Raw genomic sequence first — 6,648 nt, forward strand, 5'->3', positions numbered from 1 at the left:
GGGCATCGTATCTTGCATCAACGGTATTGGGTGCCCACATGGGCGATTTAGCTCAGGGGGGGAGGGTCAGAGGGATTAAGGTGATCCCTGTATTCATTACTTCACTGACAGCACATTAAGGGAACATGCCTACTACGAATATAGAGTCTATACCATAATCGTTTTTGCCTGAGAGTCATTGGAAATAGGCCATTCAGTGTGTGTGTGTGTGTGTGTGTGTGTGTGTGTGTGTGTGTGTGTGTGTGTGTGTGTGTGTGTGTGTGTGAGTGTGTGTAAATTGGTTGGTAGGTCAGAAGGACTCCACACACACTCAGTAAGTGTAGTAGAGGAAGAAGGGCGGGGCTTGGAGGAACGTTGCGTGACAAGACTGAAGAAAACAGAGTGCAGCCTGGTGTCTCATGCACACGCACACATGTGCACTCAGGCCCCCATCCACACACACACACACACACACTTATACACACACATGCATGTGCACACACAGGCTCTTTACTCTTTTATGTCGCTTCAGGTTAGGTTAGCTGCCCTGCCTTTGCTTCACTCTTTGCTCGACTCTCCTCCCCCCGTCAGTTTCTTCTACTCCACTTCTGCTGCCTTTTCTCCTTCTTTAATATCTACAACTCTGAATCGGTCTTTTCTTTGATCCTCTCTGCATGTCAATGTTCTCTGGACTTTTCCATATTTACTCACTAGTCACAAAGAGGAATGCAAGTGAATTATCATTTCCCATAATGTTCCTCTTGTATCAGCGACTCCAAGAATACCATATATTTCAAAAGAACAAGGAAGGTAAAAGTAAAGCCTTTGGTTGGTTGTTCAATAATATATTGTTCATAGGAGAGATACTTTTGTCATACTTCATTTGCCCAAAGACCCGAAGTTTAGACTGCCAAAGTCTATATTCATAAATGAAATCTTCAATATTAACACCAAACACACAAATTATTGGAGATAGTCAAAAATCTAATAATATTGCTTTGTTTTCAAGTTGCCAAATGTTTTACGTAAAACATAAAACAGGTTAACTAGAATACATTACTGTCTAAATAATGAAGCCGGGGAGACCAGCGATTGACTTTCCACTGTCTTTTCATTTATACATTTACAGTTTGTAACTTATTTCTTTTTGTTGTTGTTTACAAAGCTGTTACAAAGTTACCTTATGAAGAGTATAGTGTCCCATTTTCTTATCATATGAATCATTTGATGTAAATCATTTTGTATTTTGCTTACTTTGTTTTGTTGTTGAGTTGTTTTTCCTGTCATTGCGTTTTACTTTTGGATTCTGTTTGTGGGATTTTGCTTTGTTGTTTCTTTTGAGAGAAGTGGAGCATACAAAGCCTCTTTTGTGTCCCACTCAGGGGGGCAAAAAAAGAGAGAAACTTGTTAATGTGTTACTTTTTCCATATTTGTGCTTTACTGATTTTTCTATATGCAAATAAATTAATAAGTAACGTGTGAGAATACTGTTCCATTAAGACACAGGCCACGTAAACACAACCTCGATTTCACGCTGATCTGGAACATGATTCACACTGAGACGACACATTCACCAGAGTTATTAGTCAATTCCGCTTTTCTGCTTCTTTGTTCTCACACCTCGACAGCGTCAGCAGCGAAAGGTAAACTCAAATAAAATAGAAAGAAACACGGAAAGAGGGGAACATCGATACATAACGGAATCATTACACACAGCATCACTGTGGAAAATGTGCAAACTGGTATATTCGATTTTTTTGCATTACACAAAATTTGACAATAATCTTTTGAGAGACATTTGCCTGGACTACATTGCATTATATTTTGTTATAATATATTTTTGCTCCGACAAAAAAAAAAAAAAAAGAGATTGCAGCATTATGGGTATTTATTAGTTCAGACAATTCATTTGGTGATTTATTTTTTTTTTGCATGAATAGAAAAGCCATTCCAACATGAATTATAGAAAGCAACTTTCTTTTGTTGGAAGCTGCAATAATGGCGACAACAACGTCTATGTTTGCTTTTGCGTCTGTGCCGCAGAGCAGTGAAACAAAACGGAAATAGTACCGAAAACTGTTAAAATAACCTACTATTTGTTTAGGGAGGGGGGAAAAAACCCGCAATACGTCTACCAAAGATTTACAAGACATTGTGAGTAGTATTCTTGAAGCGCTGATACCTAACCCAGGTGCCACAGACCTCCAGTCAGCCTTGTGGTTCCGGTGTAATGTCAGACTCAGTTTGGAGGGTCTATTAATGTACCTGCATAGGAAGTGGCCGCCTGAAATATCAGCCAGCGGAAATACACCGCTGACGAGGACTCATTGGAACATCTGTCCCGCTATGCTAATGTCCTCCGCTCGAGCTAATTGAGAGCTACAGAGCGGGCCCGGAGCTCGCTCGCTCGTTCGCTCGCTCGTTCGCTCGCGCGCTCGACCCCGTCCCCTCTCTGCGCGCTTCTCGTGGCGCTTCTCGTGGCCTCCTCTTCTTTCTCACGCGATCGTTTAAATGTGATAGGTGCTCATCTGAGCATGAGACGAGTGAAGGGAGAAAGAGAGAGAGGCGGCCTATTGGTTGGCGGCCCTTTTATAGCTGAAGTAGCTCCAATTATACTAAAACCCATTTAGAGTAATTGTTGAACACACCACCAGCTGAAACAGGCCTACTGCAAGCGGCTGGAGGTCGCGAGGCTGAATAAACAGCCTTTAAGACAAGCTGGCAGAGGGGGGGAAATCTCACGAGATCTGCCCTGATGGATCTGACTTTTTATCATGGTGCACATGAAATGAGATTTGTAATTGTGGTCAACCTAATATGCTGCTAATCTGATTTCCAGGTCAGTGAAAGTCTGAGTGTGGGAAACACCAATCTTTTATGTGAATTCATTTAAAGCCGCAACGTGATGGCCCTTTGGTAAATTATGTTGTAAAAGGGTTCATAAAAAAAAAATTGGTGTAAGCTACTGTAAACACTTCATGGAAATGGACTCCCAAAAGGACTTTGGAGATATCTAGACTACCAGTAATAGCCTACTTCCCCAGCTGTAAAAGATAGGAGACGAGTGGGGTGAGGGAGATTTCAAAGCATCACAGGACAATTAACAACTCTACCAGGGTCAGATCATTTCTTACAAAATGTGTTTAAAGCAGTTATAAAGTCTTAAGTTCCCTTTCATTCGGTGTTTTCGCTATTTTGTCTATCGCCGGTCACGAGCTCGATCTATTGAGTGTCACTGATTGATTTGTGCTTGTGTCAGATACAGTCTGATTGAATACCCAACAGTTAGTTCCACCAGAGTTCTTTTTTTTTATCTGTCATATGACCAGGTTCCGTATTTCAGAGCCTGCTTGGACACTATGGGCAGGTCTTGGCTCCTTGCGCACACGGATCTATGTTGCCATAAGCTCATTACGGGAGGTCAGCAAGTCCCCCAGCCACGTGTTTTCAACTATGGTAAGAAATTATGAAGGAATATTACACCTCGCTTAGAAGGCATTAGCATGTTCCTCTACAAGGGCAACAACCAGAGAGAGAGGGGGGGGGGGGGGGGGGGGGGGCACTACATGTCCTGCAGGGCTGAGAGGGGGAATTCACATTTAGTTTTAGACAATTCATCTCACATTAACCATTAACTCACGTGCCTTATTCCATAACGAAAATATGCTTTGAAATTCTGGTGGCCATTTTTTTTAAATCGTGAATTCTTCTCCCATTGCTTTTTCGTTTCGCTTAATTTCAGGTAATCTTTCGGGAGGGACTGGAAACTCTTCAGGAAAGGAGGCCTGGGTTTGAGCGCAGGGTCGGCCGAGGGGGAAAGGTCCCCGCTTTTCAGCCCCTTTGTACTGGGCTGACGAGTGCGCCCTGACAGGGGTTAACGTACCGTGAAGAGGTTAAACAAACGGACATTCCCGTTAGAAATCCTCCAGACACATACGGCCTTATAAGTGGAGAAACTGGCAGTAAACTGGCGGTGTCGGGTTTGAACCAGCTTGACCACCTTTTTATATAGACTGGTTTTTTTTAATGAATAAATTCCGTATATTCCCATGTCAATAAACTGCTGTGAATTGTAAAAGCCTGTTGAGTCTTTTTTTCGCAAAGAAAGACGTTTTTACATTTCCACTGGATTTGATGTTTTTGATACATGGTGATATTCATTACCTACAGGACAGTTACGTATCCATTTTTGTTCATTTAACAGATTGTGAACGTTGTCATTTGTCCTTGTATCAACTCACACATGCACACATTTTATTCCGCGGAGCTGCTGGCAATGTGTGTAGTTAAGGGTTGAAAATACCTGAAATCATTACCTGCGAAATGAATATAAGAGGATATATATATATATATATATACATATATATATATATATTTCTAATTCGGCCCGTTTGAACTTAAAATGATTATCATTAGGTTTAACATCCTACCAATAGAGTAAGTAGACATGCATGCATAAACACACTTTACACACAACACACTGTGTGTTGCAGAAATGTCACGTTTTATGAACTTGGTCAGAAAGTGCAAAGAAGCAGAAAATAAATGCTAATGTTAGCCTCTTTACTGCACAAATCAGCATTCTGCAGCGAGTCTCCAGCACAGTCAGGTGCAGCAGCCCAGCTTAGTTGTAATTAACATTTTGATGTACTTATGCCATTGCCTATCAATGTAATCCAATCTGTGTGCGGAAAAAAGAAAAGGACCTGTGGTCAAAATTCTTGGACTTGAACATTTGACTGGACACAAAAAAGGTCTGACCCTTCCATTTAGGGACTTTAAAATGAGATGTATTGTACCATATAGAAAACAAACTGGATTCTTCAAATGAGTGGCCCACTGACACAAATCCATGAGGCAGAATGATCAAGAAACTAGGTTACAGCAGGCTCTGAATGCATTCTTAATAATGAAAGAGATAAACATGCACATCATAGGCAGCAAGCAGATGTGGAAGGAAAGTGGAGGCATTTCTTAAAAAGGAGAGAATCTACAACGTTTTTTTTGTCTCTATGTGTTTTAAACATTAACAAAGTTTGTCTTAAGAAGGAGAACAATGTGCCTGAGGTGTAAAGCTCTTGTTTTGCTTTCGGATACAAATCTGAATGTGCAAACTTGAAATCACAGACTGAGAGTAAAAACCCTCGAAAATCTTTTGAGTTGTGAGTCGAAAATCTTTTGCAAGCATTCCTCGTTGTGAGGCTTGAGCTGATATGGAGCTACAAAATGCCTCGCTGAGATCTGGCATTCGCAGGCTATATGCTGTTGACTTGCACTGAGAGGAAAGAGAACGACAGAGATTATGTGCAATTAAAGCCCACTTTATGCTGGTCTGCTGGCGTCACAAAGTCTGGCCAAGAATGCTCACCTCGGCTAATACTATCAATGAGAACAAACTCTGCAGCATCAACTTATTATGTACAGTGAATTATTAATGCCAGAGCCAGCACGGTCTGGCTAAGCTGGCTTGCCAGTTAAGGACAGCAAGTATGTGAAGAGATTTTGTTAGAAATCTGAATAGTTAAATACAGCAAGATTTGTCAAGATCTGAAACAGTGAGAAGAGATGGACAGACTTCTTCATTCTTCTATTAAACAGGCCAAAAAGGAAAATATTTTCAAAGAGAACAAGTCATAATTTTGTAGGTTTACACAGAGATAGAGAATCCATTTTGCTTTTATTACAATTTAATTAGTGACACGATCTGCTTTGCACCTTCATGCTTTGCTCAACTTGCAGCATGCAGTTAGCTTGCAGCAGAATATTATCTGAAAGTAATGAAATAGCTGCAAGAGGGCTATTTTAACTGCTTTCTAAACAGCATGGTGCAAGTTGGTTTCTGTATAAACTGCTCTGATGATGAATAACTGTTGGAAACGTACATTATGTCACATACAAACCTGAGGTGCATTGCACACTGTTAACCATTAGAGGGCCCCCCACAAACCCAAGACAAGTGACTGTTAATAAGTGGTGGCTCTCAGATCAGTGTCAAGTCTCAGTGGTGCAACTTTGCCAGCTTCATTAATGATTAGGGGCATTTTATGTTTACTTTGCATTATTTGTTTGTGCAATAATTCTCTCATTGAAGAAATAAATAAACAATATATATATATATATATATATATATATATATATATAAATGTCTGTGTTTACTGTATGTTTATATTCATAAGTGTGTGCCTCAAATACAAGTCAGTTGAGGTCACCATACATCACTGAGCCACTATGAAGACCTCTTAATGTAAAGAGAGCTGTGAAATGCCCCAGAGGAGACACAGGCCTCCCTGTCTCACTGCCTCCAGTGTAATGAACTAGGTCAAACTGCCTCCACTTTCATTGACTGTAAGCTCCTACTGAGAGCGGTAGACTCCACAGCCATTAATATCACACTTGAAGGAGTAATGGCTGTTATAAAACTGAGATTAGACAGGGGTAATTTCAAAATGAAAAGGACTGTAGAGGAAATATGACTTGTTAATGATGAACAAACGTCTTTGTTATTTGAAGCAGAATGTTCTGTATTTCAAATGAAATACTGTCAATAAAAAGGCGGGCATGAAATAAAAAAGTATCTTCTCTTCTTTTATGTCTCATTCTTCTTACTTTTTGAATAATAGATCATCTGTATCTGAACTGAACTAAATGGAATTGATTATGGCTGCCAAC

The sequence above is a fragment of the Enoplosus armatus genome, chromosome 2 (genome assembly GCF_043641665.1).
Source record: "Enoplosus armatus isolate fEnoArm2 chromosome 2, fEnoArm2.hap1, whole genome shotgun sequence".
NCBI lineage: Eukaryota > Metazoa > Chordata > Actinopteri > Centrarchiformes > Enoplosidae > Enoplosus > Enoplosus armatus.